Source organism: Ctenopharyngodon idella, chromosome 5 (genome assembly GCF_019924925.1).
Source record: "Ctenopharyngodon idella isolate HZGC_01 chromosome 5, HZGC01, whole genome shotgun sequence".
Classification (NCBI taxonomy): Eukaryota; Metazoa; Chordata; class Actinopteri; order Cypriniformes; family Xenocyprididae; genus Ctenopharyngodon; species Ctenopharyngodon idella.
Genome location: NC_067224.1, coordinates 43,372,951 through 43,391,186, shown reverse-complemented (window position 1 = coordinate 43,391,186; position 18,236 = coordinate 43,372,951). Strand labels below are relative to the sequence as shown.

General features: G+C 44.1%; 1 long non-coding RNA gene across 1 annotated transcript; it reads right to left on the bottom strand.

Moving 5' to 3' along the window:
• Positions 1-5,431: 5,431 nt before the first annotated feature.
• On the bottom strand, positions 5,432-9,470 carry LOC127513140 (uncharacterized). Its single transcript, XR_007930349.1, has 3 exons — positions 9,329-9,470; positions 7,324-7,416; positions 5,432-5,909 (listed from the first exon to the last, which is right to left on the bottom strand). It is a non-coding gene; the product is annotated as an uncharacterized LOC127513140 (long non-coding RNA).
• Between the last annotated feature and the right edge of the window lie 8,766 nt (positions 9,471-18,236).

The following is an 18,236-nucleotide window of genomic DNA, read 5'->3' as shown; positions in this document are numbered from 1 at the left end:
AAAGCTATGGTGAAGCCTAAAACCACACATCATGAATGTACAACAAAATGTGTCAAATTGACAAATGGATGTCCTTGATGTTGCACCCTTTGCAACACTTCTTGCACATTTACTTTTAGAACATGAAACAAACTTCCATTGCGATCAAACGTTTGCAGACTGACACTGTACTAGAACCAGATGTCTTGTGACTCAAACATATTTTGAGTCGTAATGGTCAGAACACCATCATTTCAACAAAAAAGCCTGTTCTTCAGAGAGTAAACCTTTGGAGAAAGTTTGCCACTGTCAAGTTCCAGTAGGATCTTCTGAAAAAACTTAAACGAGTATCTGAGCTCTTTGGGGTAACTCAGATTAATTGCATAAATTAGGCCAAGAAGAAAACGTCTCAGGTTATGACTATAACCATGGTTCCCTGAGAGAGGGAACGAGACACTGCGTCCCGAAGGGGGCTCTATGGGAACGCCCTCAGCACGAATGCGTCTGATGCGCGTGTGTCAACTAGTCCAATGGCGAGAGTGAACGTCACTGGTGGGTGACGTCACGACCAGGAAAGGATAAATACACATCCGGAAAGACCGGCTTCAGCTTAAATTGCCGAAGCAAATCGATCACAGGGATGCAGGGAGTATGGCAACGCGACGCAGTGTCTCGTTCCCTCTCTCAGGGAATCATGGTTATAGTCATAACCTGAGACGTTCCCTTTCGAGGGAACTCGCACTGCGTCCCGAAGGGGGCGCTATGGGAACGATATCCCAAAACGCCATAATTCCAAAATGCCTGTCCGTGTGAAACTGTGGCACACTAAGACGAGAGCACTGATGAGCCTGGAGCTGCGTCCAGGTCGAGATATATCATCTCACAACGTGAGTGGCGAGAATCAGCCCACCACATCACAGATTTCCTTGAGGAAAACCCCCAACAACAAGGCCGTGGAAGCCACCATACTCCTAGAAGAGTGAGCTTTGACAGACAGTGGAGACTGCTGACCAGAGACCTCATACGCAAGTGACATAGTCTCAACTATCCACTTGCTAACTATGGACGCAGGGAGACCCCTTATTGCACGGTCCAAAACAAACAGTTGATCTGAAGTCCTCCACAGTGTAGCTCTGTGGACATTAGGTGTCCAGTGCTCACACTGGACACACAAGATTCAACTTTTCCTGGTCTGGATCTGAGAACAGAGGACAGAAAGCTTGCAGCACTATAGGCCATGGAATATTGGTCAGAACCTTAGGTATATAACCCGGTAGGGTAAAGGAACACTTTGACCATCCCTGGTGCACACTCAAGGCACGTAGGGGATACAGATAGGGCCTAAAGGTCTCCTACTCTTTTTAGGGGAGAAATGGCGAGGAGGAAAACAGTTTAACATCAGAAATTTTTCTGAGACAGAATCAAGTGGCTCAAATGGAGCTGCAGATAAGCCTTCCAACACAAAGGCCAACTCCCAAGCAGGAACCCTAGTGCATGCTGCAGGCCTCAGCCTCAGAGTGCCACGAAGGAAACGATACCTCAAAGGGTTATACCCCACAATTATACCATCCACAGGGACATGGAATGCAGAAATACGAGGATAGTTTCCTTGTGGCTGGAGTTCTGGAGTAAAGTATGGTTTCCACAACCTCGGTTGAGAGACCAGATACTATGAGTTGGGCCCCCTCAGGGGCCAAACCCACAGGTTCAATACTTCTGGGCGGGGTGAAAAATCAAACCCTTCACCTGAGATAGAAGGTCTCTCCTGATCAGAATCTCAGAGGGAGAGCCGTCGAGGAGAAACACAAGTTCCAAGAACCATATCAGACTTGGCCAGTAAGATGCTACTAACAGTAGACTTATCCCTTCCCGAATTTTGTCCAGAACTCCTGGGAGCAGAACAATTGGGGGAAAAACATACAGACATGGCCCCGGCCATGTCTGTACCATGGCATCCAGTCCAAGAGGAACTGGATGTGTAAGGGATAACCACAGTGGACAGTGCGCCGTATCCTGAGACGCGAAAGATCCACTTCCACGTGGCTATAAATCTCCCATATAAGCTTCACCACTTCGGGGTGAAGTCTCCATTCCCCTGGCCTCAGCCCCTGTCTCGACAGGACGTCTGCTCCTATATTCTAGGTCCCTGGAATAAGATTGTTCTCACAGAGAGCATCTTTCCCAGGGACCACAGGAGGATCTGGTGTGCCAGATAGTGGGCGCGAGCGCAGACCCCCCTGTTGATTTATACAAGAAACCATCAATGCATTGTCTGTCCAGACAGCTCGATGACCTCTCAGGTCTGGGAGGAAAAACTTCAACGCATTGAACACTGCCATCATCTCCAGGCAATTATGTGCCACGAAAGATGACTCCTCCACAGCCCTTGAGCTGAGCGGCCTTCCATTACCACTCCCCAGCCTGTGAGAGAAACATCTATCATGAGAGTGACTCAATGATCCTAACACAGGGCCCTGGGACAGGAACCAACTTTTCTTCCATATAACCAAGGCGCGGAGACACCGCCGTGTGATCTTGATCATACGAAGTGGGTTCCCCCTCAGGGAAAACCCTTGGTCCTGAGCCACTACTGTAAGGGTTTCATGAACAGCAGGCCAAAAGGTATCACCATTGGACGCAGCTGCCACCAGACCCAACAGTTTTAGAAAACTGTTTTACAGTGAGTGACTGGCCTAGATATATCTCCTGTGTGACTGAAAAGATTGCAGAAATACGAGTGGGCAACAGAACGGCCCGCAGCGTCACTGAATCCATACCATGCCCAGGAAGGTGGTTCTCTGTAATGGAGAAAGCACACTCTTCTTGGCGTTCAGCCACAACCCCAATTTTTATATGAGCAAGAACAACATCTCGATGTCGAACTGACCATCTGTTCCGACTGCGCTAATATTAGCCAGTCATCTAATCAGTTCAGAATGCGTATGCCCTGCAGCCTGAGCAAGGCCAGAGCTGCATCTACGCATTTCATGAACGTGTGGGGTGATAGAGCTTGACCGAATGGAAGAACCTAATATTGGTATACTTTGCCCCTGAAAGCAAACCTGAGGAACTTCCTATGCTGTGGAAGGATAGAGACATGGAAGTATGCATCCTTTAGAACTATCATGACAAACCAGTCCTCGGATCTGGTTTAACGTCAACATTTTGAACCCAAGTCTCCTGACTGAATGATTCAAATGATTAAGATCTAATATAGGACGCAACCCTCCATCCTTCTTTGGAACAAAATAGTAGTGGCCCTAAAAACTCTAACTCTCTGCTGGGAGGAGGAACCCATTTTGTAGCTCCTTTCGCAAAGCAGTTTACTTTCTGTTCCATTGCCAGAGCCTGCCCAGTGAGATAAATTTGGCAGAAGCCTCAACTCTGCCAGAAAATCCACAAAAGGGAACCAGCTTCTCAAAGCTGGTCTCTGGTATACCTAGAGCAGCCACTTTGGTGACCTGAAATACACTGGCAGGAAACAACCCATTTGACTGCTTTTCGACCCTCCTCAGAGGGTGCGAACCTGACGCAGCGTCGTGTGAACGCTGAGTCATAGCTTGCTGGAAACTGCTGCGCCCTGAACCACCAAGGGTGCCAGGGTTGGTAGAACGGCCCCATATGGACAAAGAAGTTGAGCGGGCACCGTATACTGAGGTGTACACCGCTCTATCCCGTATGGGGCTGCCCTTAGATTTCATTCAGAGGGTGCGAGCCTGATGCAACGTCGTGTGAGCGCTGAATCAAAGCTTGCTGGAAACCGCTGCGCCCCAAAGCACCGAGAGTGATGGGGTTAGCAGATCGGTCCCCTGAGGGCAACGAAGTGACACGGGCACCGTATACTGAGGTGTACACCGCTCCACCCCGCAGGGGGCTGCCCTAAGAAGCCTAACACCACTGGCGTCAGGATCTACATGAAAGGCTGAACTAATACATGAATCTAACTACTTAAAGTCAGATAAATATGTATTATTTTAATTTCTCAAAATTAAATTACAGCCAACTGTCCATTTAATTCCTGAAAAATTAAATGCAACAAATGATCTATAGATTCTTTATTGCTTAAGACTTTATTCCCTCAAGAAAAAAGCCAAGTGGAGCAGAGCTAAAAAATCTCGATAGTGCATCACATCGGGAAATTTATGAATGAACACTGTCAGAACCCAACATGTATGCTCTGCTCTCAAACAAACAACACATGAATCGCATGTATCCCCACTCGTATAGTAGCGAGGGCAGGGAAGCACACACGACTCAAGTTGCTATTTGCTCGCCAATAAACTCCTGTCTAGAAATATATAATGCTCGAGGACAAACAACAATAAATAGACAGAGACAGTTTCACACAGAGCGCTTTGCTGAGGCACAAAAGCTGGTCTTTCCGGATGTGTATTTATCCTTTCCTGGTCGTGACGTCACCCACCAGTGACGTTCACTCTCGCCATTGGACTAGTTGACACGCGCATCAGACGCATTCACGCTGAGGGTGTTTCCATAGCGCCCCCTTCGGGATGCAGTGCAAGTTCCCTCGAAAGGGAAACACAAGCCTTTGCAACACCTACCAACCCCGTCATCACCTCCATGCCTTCCAGCACTATCCCAGTCTGTAAAGGATCTTCTGTTGAGCCCCCTTTCGTGATGATGTTCAATGTTTCAGTTTCAGTTCCTCCTCATTCCCATGAGTATCCTTTAAAAATAATAATTGTGCATTTACTTGCAACATCACTTGGTATTGTTCAGTGCAAAAAATACATTGCACACAAAATGAGACAGAATGTTTTGATTTTTATCTTTTAAAATGAAATAGGTCTCACGGTCTATCATTTAATTTATATCTTATTTGGTGATTAGATACACTTTTTAAGTAAACCCAACTTGGAATAATTTTACTTAAAATTAACAAGAAAACCATTGTTATATGTACTTAAATTTTTGGGTTCACTCAACATTCTTTACTTAAAAATATATGTAACACGATAGAATCTACTAAGTAATTGCAACTTGTGTTAACTTAAACATTTAAGCTAATTTATATTAGAAAAAGATAATTAATTGAGTTGAACCAACTTAACATTTTAACTTATTTTAGATCTGCAGCTATTGGTCTGCTTACGGCACTGCTGCAGTACATTTAATGTCTTAAAATAAATTAAACATGCAAATCACACAAAATAAAGCATTTCACTTTACTTTATTTTTTGACACAGGCTGCAAAGCTATGGTGAAGCCTAAAACCACACATCATGAATGTACAACAAAATGTGTCAAATTGACAAATGGAAGTTCACTTCCAACAGGTCACTTCCTTGATGTTGCACCCTTTGCAACACTTCTTGCACATTTACTTTTAGAACATGAAACAAACTTGCTAAGAATAAAACTACTGCAAAACTTTTTTCTCTCTCTCTCTTTTGTTGTTTATAAGACAGAGATTGCAATCAAAGTTCACACTCTTTGCAAAGTTTCTTAAAATATTCAAATTATTCCAACATCTACTTTGGGAACATGCAACAAACTTCCTGAGAATAAAACAAGACTGCGATCAAACGTTTGCAGACTAACACTGTACTAGAACCAGATGTCTTGTGACTCAAACATATTTTGAGTCGTAATGGTCAGAACACCATCATTTCAACAAAAAAGCCTGTTCTTCAGAGAGTAAACCTTTGGAGAAAGTTTGCCACTGTCAAGTTCCAGTAGGATCTTCTGAAAAAACTCAAACGAGTATCTGAGCTCTTTGGGGTAACTCAGATTAATTGCATAAATTAGGCCAAGAAGAAAAACACAAGCCTTTGCAACACCTGCCAACCCCGTCATCACCTCCATGCCTTCCAGCACTATCCCAGTCTGTAAAGGATCTTCTGTTGAGCCCCCTTTCGTGATGATGTTCAATGTTTCAGTTTCAGTTCCTCCTCGTTCCCATGAGTATCCTTTAAAAATAATAATTGTGCATTTACTTGCAACATCACTTGGTATTGTTCAGTGCGAAAAATACATTGCACACAAAATGAGACAGAATGTTTTGATTTTTATCTTTTAAAATGAAATAGGTCTCACGGTCTATCATTTAATTTATATCTTATTTGGTAATTAGATATGATTACCTATATAAAGTATACTTTATATACAGTGACATGCAAAAGTTTGGGAACCACTTGCAGAATCTGTGAAAATGTAAATAATTTTAACAAAATAAGAGAGATCATACAAAATGAATATTCTTTTAGTACTGTTCTGATTAAGATATTTTACATAAAAGATGTTTACATATAATTCACAAGACAAACAAATAGCTGAATTTATTAAAATAACCCCGTTGAAAAGTATGTGAACCATTGATTCTTAATACTGTGTGTGGTTACCTGGATGATCTACGACTGTTTTTTTGTTTTGTGATGGTTGTTCATGAGTCTCTTGTTTATTCTGAGCAGTTAAACTGAGCTCTGTCCTTCAGAAAAATCCTCCAGCTCCTGCAGATTCTTCAGTTTTCCAGCATCTTCTGCGTATTTGAACCCTTTCCAGCAGTGACTGAATGATTTTGAGATCCATCTTTTCACACTGAGGACAACTGAGGGACTCAAACACAACTTTTAAAAATGGTTCAAACATTCACTGATGCTCCAGAAGGAAACATGATGCATTAAGAGTCGGGGGGTGAAAACTTTTGAACAGGATGAAGATGTCCAAATTTTTCTTATTTTGTTGAAATATGTTTGTTTGTTTTCATTTAGTACTGCCCTTCAGAAGCAACAGAAGATACTTGCATGTTTCCCGGAAGACAAAATAAGTACAATTTACCTTGATGTTCAAATTCAAAAGTTTTCACCCCCCAGGCTCTTAATGCATCGTGTTTCCTTCTGGAGCATCAGTGAATGTTTGAACCTTTTTTAATAGTTGTGTTTGAGTCTCTCAGTTGTCCTCAGTGTGAAAAGATCTCAAAATCATTCAGTCACTGCTGTAAAGGGTTCAAATATGCAAAAAATGCTTGAAAACTGAAGAATCTGCAGGACCTGGAGGATTTTTCTGAAGAACAGAGCTCAGTTTAACTTTTCATAATGAACAACCATCACAAAACAAAAAAACAGTTGTAGATCATCCAGGTAACCACACAGTATTAAGAATCAATGTTTCCCAAACTTTTGAACAGGGTTATTTTAATAAATTCAGCTATTTTTTTGTCTTGTGGACTATATGTAAACATCTTTTATGTAAAATATCTTACTCAGGACAGTACTAAATAAAAGCTCTATTATTTTGTAAAATTATTCACATATTCAAAGATTCTAAAAGGGGTTCCCAAACTTTTGCATGCCACTTGGTTGTCGATCGATTTCAGATGCTCACCTGATAATGCTTGATGAGATTCTCAGGATTTTCCGAGAGGTAGACAATTAAGCATCGGAGTACAACTTCTCTACGTTTTTCCACAGGACTGGTCTGAAAAGTACATAAAACAAAATGTAGCTTTTCATGGTGCATACACACAAAAGCACAATTATACAGAGACCGTATAGAGTTTGGGAATGAAGGCATTATTTTACCAACTCATCTTTGTTGACGGTATACCTACTGATGGCAATTGAAGTTGGAAGCAAAATGAATTTTGAAAGAGAACAGAAAAATCCGCTCAGTTTCTTCTGCTATACACCACAACGATTTGAAACTGCTAAAGTGACAAGCTAACTGGAGAATGGCCAAGTCAGTCACCTGATCAGAACCAGATTTAACATTTATTTCATATGCTATAGAGAAATTAAAGACATACTCCACCCAAAATGTTCTCATTATTTACTCACCCTCACACTGTCCCTTATGAATATGACTATATCTTAGGATAAACAGAGATTTTTATAAAAAATAATCTCTTTGACCCCATTTAATGCAAGTGAATGGGACTCTCAAACTCATGCAACACAAACATGATGATAAGCCATATGACCCCAGTTACCCCTATTTAAGACAATTTGTAATATTTTAATCTTGTTAAACTATAAACCACTGTTTTGGGTCGTCTGTCATACATTGGTTCATGACTGCATTGAAGTGCTACATCAGTTGTGAAGCGTGACACGTGTGTTCTGAAGCTCACGTGAGAAGTGATGTGGAAGCACTTAGGACTGTCACTTCTTGAGTTTAACAACACAAATCACACTTCACAATGTGCTGATGTTTACATTGAGCATGAATCTATGAATGCATGGATGACAGATGGCCGAAAGCAATGATTATAGTTTGAAATAATAGGTGTGTTTGTGAAAAAAAATACTATCTTTTCGCTCTGGAGACACAGATTCATATACTAGAGCTGTATGGATTACAGCTTGCATTGGTTTTTAAAGCGTCAACTTGGTGGAATCCAGCCACTTGCATTCAGACTCAGAGATGGATTACATTTCTAAAAAATTTCTAAAAAAGTTTGGGCTCATCTGAACAAAGATTATATACATCAGGGATGGCACAAGAATGAGTAAACAATAACAGAATTTTCACATTTTTGTGGAGCATCATAAAGGGGTTAGTTCACCCTCATGTTGTTCCACACCTGTAATATTTTCGTTCATCTACGGAATAAAAATGAAGATCTTTTTGATGAAATCTGTGAGATTTCTGTCCCTCCATAGTCAGCCTACACAATTGTAACTTTGATGCTTCAAAAAGTTTATTAAGAGATCATAAAACTAACCCATATAAGTTGAGTAGTTTAGTCCAAATTTTCTGAAGAGACTTTATCACTTTTTATGATGAACAGATTTAATTTAGGCCTTTCTTCACATATAAACACTGATCAGCAAACATAAACAAAAGCTCAACTGAAACCGAATGATGTACAAGAACAAACCTTTTCCCGGAAGCTCAAACGTGCTGCATAACACACGAGAATGAACCTCATTGGTTACTTAGCACGTTTGAGTTTCCGAAAGAGGTTTGTTCTTGTGCATTCAGGTTCGGTTGAGCTTCTGCTTATGTTTGCTGATCAGTGTTTACATGCGAGTATTAAATTAAATCTGTTCGTCATAACAAGCGATTTTTTCTCTTCAGAGAATTTGGATTAAACTGCTCAATTCATATGGATTAGTTTTCTGATCTCTTTATGAAGTTTTTGAAGCATCAAAGTTCCAGTTACAAATGCAGTGAATGGAAGGAAATCTGACAGCATTGTGCCAACAAAAAGATCTTTATTTGTGTTCTGAAGATGAATGAAGGTCTTACGATTGTGGAACGACATGAGGGTGAGAAATTAATGACAGAAATTTCATTTTTGAGTGAACTAACCCTTTAACATTTCAATGCCAACTTGGTACTGAAGTACTGGCACTTTTAACAATCCTACAACAAATTAGCCACATACCTGGTTTAGCATATTCAAAATTTCACTAATTTGCTGTCCAGCTTTTCCTCCCTTGGTGCGAAACAAAGACAGGAGTGCATCTGTGTGTTTGTCCAGGTTAGCCATGAATGTTGTTTCCAGCTCAACAGCTGTTAACCTCCTGAATTCTTCTTTGATCTAAAAAGACAACAATACATTACTCAAAACTCAGGCAAATTTAGAGCAAAATTAAAACAAAGAAACATAAATGTAGATACCTGAGAGGTGTCGAACAAAGCAGGCCATCTTTCCTGAATGCTCGCGATAGAAGGACTATTCTCCACTATCTCCTGACGGCGATAGGAGAAATGGCCATTTTTTGATTAATATTTCTCGACCTCTTGACCTCATCAAGAAGCTCTACTCGTTCTTCTTCTAGACTCTGTACTGTGACTCCAGAAGGGTGTGGAGGTAGGTAGTTTATTTCGGCTTTCTTTGGTTTTTTTACACCAGCAGGTCTTTTATTTTTAACCGAATTCACAGCTACTTCTGGGCAACCTAGGCTTCTCAATTTTGACCGATAGTTCCCCATCTTGTACTTTAATCTTGTCTGCCATCCATAGAACCCGGAGTATGATCCAGGCTCCTTTAGGCAAGGATGCTTTTGGATCAATGCCTCTGCAACTGATGAAATGTGCTGGCTGGCTGGATATGCACAAAACTGGAAGATTTTTTCTGCTAATTTTTCCAGAATATCTGACTTTACACTTGGATTGTTCAGAGTTCATCATTAGCAGACTTCAGAACCAGCTCAGTGTTATAGGCAAACTCCGGAATTTCAAATGGTGATGGCCACGACTGTGATCTTTGTCCATGACTGTCTGGACGAGGACAGCAATACTGTGTCATCTGATGAGCCAAATGATGAGAGAGTTGAAGAGGCAACTGAACAGTCATCTGAGGAAATTGGGACATCTGAGATAGAAGGGCCAGCCCACTCTAAACTGTCAATTGTTGTCAAATTTATTATCACTGGCTCAATTTGCACTACTTTGATAGTGTCTTTATCTTTAAGCTCCGATGTTGAAGTCAGCGAAAAGAACTCATCAAAATCAGTGTCTTTGTAATGTAGAGTAAAGTTCCCTTGTATCTGAAATGTCTCTCTAACTACTGACTCCAACTTCACACAGGTATCTGGAATTCCAGAGGGCAGGTGAAGTTTGTGAATGGAGTTCTGATCAAGAATCACCCGTAATATTGCTGGTTCACACATGTCCTGTTTGAAAAAGAAACACTATTAGACAAAAATTGAATCAATTATAGGGACAGTTCACCCATAAAAGAAAATTGTCATAGTTTACTCTCTTATGTTGTTCAAAGCTTAAATAATTTCGCACTAATTTAATTTGTTATTCATATGAGTAAATTACAATTTTCATTTTGGGTAAACTTGTCTCTTTACTGTAAAATACAGTCATAAAAAACAGCCATATCCTGTTAAAAATTATCCATTATTATTACCTAGAACTGTATAGAAATGAAGCGCTTCAAAGTCACCATACACTTTCCCCTGCCAGTGTATGCAGCTAGAGGTACAACATCACTCAAGTCTTCCTGGAGAAGTACTTTAACATGGCCAGGTGCATCCAGTTCAAAAGACCTCAAATGCTCATCATACCAGGCTCTACGTGTTTTCACTATAAACCCTACAGAGTTGTTTACAACCATCAGCTGGTGTATCTGAACAAAGTCAGGAAGTCCAGCAGTGGAACCATGATCCAGAATCATACCTTTACAGTATTTTGTTCCGTAACAAGATACTGTGTTTGCCAACACTATTGATGTTTTGTTCGGAAATTTTTTACAAACTGCTTCTTGTACATCATCACGTAGCAAATCCAAATTGACATTGGGCACATGTGAAACAGAAAGTGATGGTTTAAAGTTTTCTGAATGATAAAAGTGAAAAGCCATCAACAACTGGTGTTTCACTGCAAGCGAAAGCAAGATGTTTCTGAAAGAATGAGTGTGTTGCACAACACGTTTGAAAAAACTGTGCTTGGCCTCGAATCTCATGGTCCACATAGCCACCAGAGGACCGAAAGCCTGTATCAGCTCTGGATAGTGCTCCAAGAAATTATGTTTAGGGAGCAACTTCTGCTGTGGAAATAAACTCAAAAATCTGTGTCTGTGCTCAGATATTTTGATGTCAAGGTAGCCAATGGACTCTTGAGTATGCACTGGTGAAACTATCAATTCCACAATTTCTTTAAGGTCCATAAGAATTAACCAAGCAGGTTCATCTACTGGAATTTTTGGACCTATGAGAAATGGAAGAAACCTGATCAAGGCCCAGTTTTCGTGGGCATTTCCGCCGGTACTCTTTCGAGTTCCAAAAGACAGAGGCAATGACTTTGGACAGTTGGTTTTGTCTGTCCATTTAAATGGGAAATGCTGGATTGCAGCATTTATCTCACTCACTGTCAAGTATTTCTTTTTGATGAAAATATCCAAACATAAAGCCAGTTCTACTGGAACGACTCCTTCAAAAACGTCGTGTAGGAGATCTGGTGGATATCCTGATAAAACATGGAAATAATCCAGTTTGTCAGTCATGATGCATTGCCTTTTGACACCAAATGAATGGGCAACACTTGTATCCTCTAATGCTGTTTGAATATGTAGAGTGTGTTGCTCATTTGTCCTTCTCTGAAATGCACCTGAACGTACTTCTTTCAGCTGAAAATCTGAACGCTGGCCAAGGCAAAACCTGCAGGGATATGGTCCAGAAAAATTTTCAACAAACCCTCCAAGTGAATGGGCTGCTAAATTGTCAGCAACAACACACATCACTGTACCTCTGACATTCTTTCCAAGGCCTGAAATAAAAATTCCTTCTCTCTCCAATACTCCTAGATCTTTCAAAAGGGGTTCTAGCACAACTGAATATCCATGCTGTTTTACATCTTCCGCTTTGCACAGAACTGCCAAATAAATGGACGACAACTCAGAACGGAGTAGTGATGGTAGATTTCCTAGCACCCAATATACTGCAGTGATTTTATGTTTTTTCCGAGACGTTCCGAGTGGATTACAAATCTCAAATTCGTCAATGTAAAAAATCAGGGAAATTTTAACTTCTCCTTCAGATAGAAAAGGGTTTTGCTGAAAATATAGCCCATCCTGAAAAGATCTGTATGTTGGGACATCCTGTTCAGAGATTTGAGATCTTTCAAGTGCCTTTTGAGAAATATTCATGTCATTCATTAAACAAGACAGCACTTTGAGAATGGGAACATACTGAAAACTCTGTTTTTCCTTTGCATCAATAACATATGCAACAGGTTCCACAATTTGGAAGTTCTCTTTGTAATACTCTTTCCTCTTATACGAGGAACTAAAAGGACCATCCAATCCAAGTGACTTACATAATGGACTTGACTCACAAAGTTCCTTTACCAAATTTGTATTTACTGATGTTTCAAGAACACAGTCATGTTTCTTCAGTGTTTGTTCAATTACACATCTAAATGCATCAGCTGACCCTTCTGTTGAAATGAAGAGTAAGTCTTTCACCAACTGGTCAATGCACTTGCCTGATACATGAAACAGGCTTTCCAACTTAAGCAGCACAGAACCTATTTTTTTTTTCCAAAAAATCTGGCAAAGGTTCACTTTCTGTCCTCAGTGGCAAATTGCTTTCTTCTTCTACACTTTCTTCCTCATGAGTTATGCTGCTAGGATGGCCACAGGCAGAATCTAAACTTGAACACAGTACTTGTGGTTTAAAGTCAGTGACACAATGAGGCATATGCTTCCGGCTTTTGTGGGCAGCAAACGTGCCATACACATTTGTCCTGAAATCACACTGGTTAAAAATACAATCAACAGTCTCCTGTTTCTTTAAGTGATGTCTAAGATGTGTAAAGAATTCGGCCTCTGTTGAAAATGTAATAGAGGCACAATGTTGACACAAGAAGGAAAAGTTATCTGCAGGTGTCTGTACATGACAAGGGGCATGGTGCCTTTTCAAGTGTGAACAAATTGAGTTCAATGTTTTAAATGAACAGGGACAATCCGGGAAAATACATGGCAATGATCTGTGCCGTCCAAGACAGTCATGTTGTACTCTGTAATGTTTAAGTAAGTCTGCTTTTGTAGAAATGACTGTACTACAAAACTTGCATGCCCATCTCATTCTGAACTAGAAAGAGAAAAATATGAGTTTTACATTTAGTATGAATGTGCAAGACATTGCAGTGTCTCACTAGCACAGACCTTTTCAGTAAAAGATTTTATATCTAAAATGACTGAGAAATATATGATGCATCACCTTTTTTTGGCAAAGCCAGTTTGTCAAAAACAATTATTAGTCAAGTGTGAAATTAACAAATATATATATTAGTGAATTGTTACCTCCAATTATTCCATTCTAACTGGATCCAAGTTCTTGCACCATAACTTGTTGCACAGCTGCGTGGATAGAAGGATGGAAAGGAAAAACAACAGTATTAAACAGCATAAAATAACTGATAATGCTAGCATTTTTAGTTTTTCTTATACATTACTTTTGAAAGTCAAATCTGGCACCTTTTCCCACTTTCAATATTGCCTCATGTTATTAAAATGAAATATAACAAACAACACAAAATGTTAGATAAGGGAGACACGTGAAATGTGTGGAGTGGTGGATACCCAGGACTACGACTGAAAACTACTGCTATTAAAGGACGGATATATAGTGGCATGGATCGTGGAACGGCGTGGTTTGCAGAAACGCATAATGCATTATGTCCCAAATCCTTGTTAATATAGGATACATGAACACTTAAGATTGTACATTTTAAATCATAGTCTGTAAGACTGTAAATTTTAAAATGTTAATAGTAAAAATTAGATGATGGATATATTCTTTTAAGTTTAATTGACGACTCTGTATAATCTGTATTTTTTTTTTTTTTTTGAGACATGTACCAATAGGCTAATAGAGATCACTTTCCTCCCACGATTTGAAAACAAAACATTAAATAACAAAGCAAAATAATATATAATTTAAAAGATCGATCTAAAAAGAATTACAATTTAGTCTATTTATAAATGCGCTAAATGTTATAAATAAGTCTACTAAATAAAATGTATTAATTTAAACGATTTTTAATGAATGAAGTTAATGAAGACTTGTTTCGTCCAAAGTTCCCTTTCAGTCGGTCACGTTCGACGTACGTCAGTAGTGACCGACGAATTGGGATATCGCTAGAGAGCCCTATCAGCTTCGAGTGAACTACAACAGGCCAATGGAGTTGGCGTGCGATATTTGCATAATGCGCACCGCCCCCGTCAGGTGGTATAAATAGGGGAGCAGATGCAATCGCACTCTGTCTTTCGCTTCGGAGCCATCTAGTGTGTTCCAGCTTTCAGACTGAGTGAATTTTTCAAGCAAAGGAGAAAAAATTACTTCTTGTGTTGGTGTGACGGCACTTCAGCGAGGTCACGAGCTTCCCGAGGAGCCTGATCTTAAAGCTCTCAACTGCTGTTTTGACAGCACACATTTTCCAATTCCCAGCATTGTGTCTGTTGCGATTTGGGCCGGTTCCTCCGTTGTGTTCGGGGAGTGGTGTACCCGAACACATCGTGACACTCCCTGTGTGCTTCAGCACAAGAGAGCTGAATTTTTCCCCTCCTAAAAGAGCTTCACAGACGAACCCTGCGTCTTTTTCAAGATGTCATTTCGTCTGTGCGTTACTGGATGCGGTCGTTCTTTGGTCCCCGCTGACGGCCACAATCGCTGCATCACGTGCCTGGGCGTTCAGCACGCTGAAGCAGCTTTTGTGGATAGTTCATGTTCTCACTGTGGGAACATGACTATTGCAGTGTTGAGATCGAGACTCTCGTTCCTTGGTTCTCAGGGAGCGGGGGTCCCCTCCCCTATGCCCCGTGCCACCGTTTTCTCTGGCTTCGGCCGGGATGACGGTGCGCCGGCGTATAGGCAGGGTGATCTGAGGATCACGGTCAGGGTTTACCCGCCGAGCGCCGCTCCGCGGGCCCCTGTCCCCTCTACCTCACTGCAACCGGTGGTGTTGCCGACTGAGCGTGCTTGTCCCTCTACGGAGCGACCAGCCGTTTCTTTCGGAGCACCGGCGGATGACTGCATGTCGATCGCGGCATCGGAAGGTGAGCAAGAGTCCTCGGGAGATGAGGACTCGGCTGCGTTACCTCCCTCCGGGACCGTAGCGTTGTCCGAGCCCGATCCTGAGTTGACGGCTATGCTTTCCCGGGCTGCCGAGAAGGTCGGGCTCGTCTGGAACCCTCCACCGTGTCCCGAACCTTCTCGGCTTGATGATTGGTACCTCGGGGCGGCCCGCGCTGGTCCCCAGCGCCCCGCCCCGATGCCATTCTTCCCGGAGGTGCATGATGAGGTGACCAGGTCCTGGCGGACGCCCTATAGCGTTCGTGCGAGACCTGGTCCCTTGTCCGCCTTCACCAACCTGGATGGCGGGGAGGCTAGGGGATATACGCGGATTCCCCCAGTCGAGAGGTCTGTTGCGATGCAACTGTGTCCAACGGCCTCCGGCTGGCGCGGTGAGCCGCGTCTCCCATCCCGGGCCTGTAAATTCTCGTCAGGCTTGACAGAGAAAGCTTACAGAGCCTGCGGACAGGCTGCCTCCGCCTTGCATGCCATGGCCCTTTTGCAAGTTCATCAGGCAAAAGCGTTGATGGAAATGCCCCAGGGAGGTCTTGACCAGCAGCTGCTTGGGGAGCTGCGTGCCGCCACGGACCTCGCCCTCCGGGCGACTAAGGTGACGGCACGTTCTGTTGGTCAGGCGATGGCCACGCTTGTGGTCCAGCAACGCCACCTCTGGCTGACTCTTGCTGATATGAGGGATACTGACAAATATCGGTTCCTGGACTCCCCCATATCACAGGTCGGCCTTTTCGGCGACGCGGTAGAGAGCTTCGCCCAGCAGTTCTCTGCCGCCCAGAAGCAGGCTGAGGCTATTAAACACGTCCTGCCCCGGCGGTCCGCTGCTGCCTCCACCCCGCCGCCGGCCGCACAGCCTCAGCCCGCTCGTCGCCGAGTGCGCCCACCTGCGTCGTCCTCCGCCCCTGCTAAGTTGGCAAAACAGCAGCCAACACCAGCCAAACAGCAGGGTGCCGGTCGCGGACGCGGTGCCCAGCCCGCTCAGGCCAAGCCAGGTGGCAAGAGGTCGAGGAAGACGCGACCCTGAGTCGGGCGACCTGGAGGGGAAGGTTCCTGCTCTTCGGGAGAGGACTCCATCATCTCTCCCACCCCCGGAGGAGGGCCGGGGGGAATTTGTGAAATTGTCTGTCCCGCCGCTGGCTCTCCGGAGTCCGGTACCCACTTCATCACAAAAAGAGCAGTTTCCCAATCCTCCAGGTCACAAGAGACTGCGGCTGTCAGCGCGCGAGGCTCCGCCTTGCCACTCGCAGCCCACTCTCACTTCGCCAGCAGGTCCCAGTGTGATGGTCGAGGCCGCCCCCCAGCCGTCTCCCATTCACACTGTCACCTCGCAGAGTCTGACCCCACTTCGGCCGCTGCGCCGTCCGAGTCGGGTTCCAGCACTCTGCTTTGCTGCCCCACCCCCGGTGCGTCTGTGGTGCCTTTGGTCCCGCTGGCTCGGTGTCTGGAAGCCTGGATAGCGCTCCCCAGCCCGTCCCGCTGGCTCATTCGCACTATCAGACTCGGCTATGTGATTCAGTTCGCCCGGCGTCCCCCGGTCTTCAGGGCTGTCCACTACACTCAGGTGTCCCTGGACAATGCACCTGTTCTCCGGGCGGAGATTGCTGTCCTCCTGGCGAAGGATGCAATCGAGCCGGTCCCTCCAGCCGATATGAAGTCAGGGTTCTACAGTCCCTACTTCATTGTACCAAAGAAGGGCGGTGGGCTACGGCCAATCCTGGATCTGCGTGTCCTGAGCCGGTCCCTTCTTAGGCTGCCGTTCAAGATGCTTACGCAGAAGCGCATTTTCGAATGCGTCCGTCCCCAGGATTGGTTTGCAGCGATCGAACTGAAGGACGCGTACTTTCATGTCTCGATTCTGCCTCGTCACAGACCCTTCCTACGGTTTGCGTTCGAGGGTCGGGCATATCAGTACAAAGTCCTACCCTTCGGGCTGGCCCTGTCGCCCCGCGTCTTCACGAAGGTTGCGGAGGCGGCCATTGTTCCGCTCAAGGAACAGGGCGTTCGCATCCTCAACTACCTCGACGACTGGCTCATCCTGGCCAGCTCGCGGGAGCAGTTGTGCGAACACAGGGACATGGTGTTAGCTCACCTCAGTCGGTTGGGTCTTCGGGTCAACTGGGACAAGAGCAAACTCTCCCCCGGGCAGAGGATCTCTTATCTCAGTATGGAACTGGATTCGGTCGCCCGGACTGCACGCCTCACTGAGGAGCGCGTCCAGTCAGTGTTGACCTGCCTGAGTACGCTCAAGCGCAGGACAGCGGCCCCACTGAAACTCTTTCAGAGGCTCCTGGGGCATATGGCATCCGCAGCTGCAGTCACGCCGCTCGGATTGCTTCATATGAGGCCGCTTCAACACTCGCTTCGCGGCCGGGTCCCGAGATGGGCGTGGCAGCGCGGTACGTTCCGTGTCCCCGTGACACCGAACTGCCGTCGCACCCTCACCAAGTGGTCGGACCCTTCGTTCCTGCGGGCTGGAGTTCCCCTCGAACAAGTGTCCAGGCATGCTGTGGTCCACACGGATGCCTCTGCCACGGGGTGGGGGGCCACGTACAACGGGCGTGCACTGTCGGGTCTGTGGACGGGGCCCCAACTGCATTGGCATATCAATTGCCTCGAGTTGCTAGCTGTACGTCTTGCACTGGGCCGCTTCCAGGAGCTGTTGACAGACAAGCACGTACTGGTCCGCTCGGACAGCACTGCGGCCGTTGCGTACATCAACCATCAGGGTGGTCTACGCTCCTGCCGTAT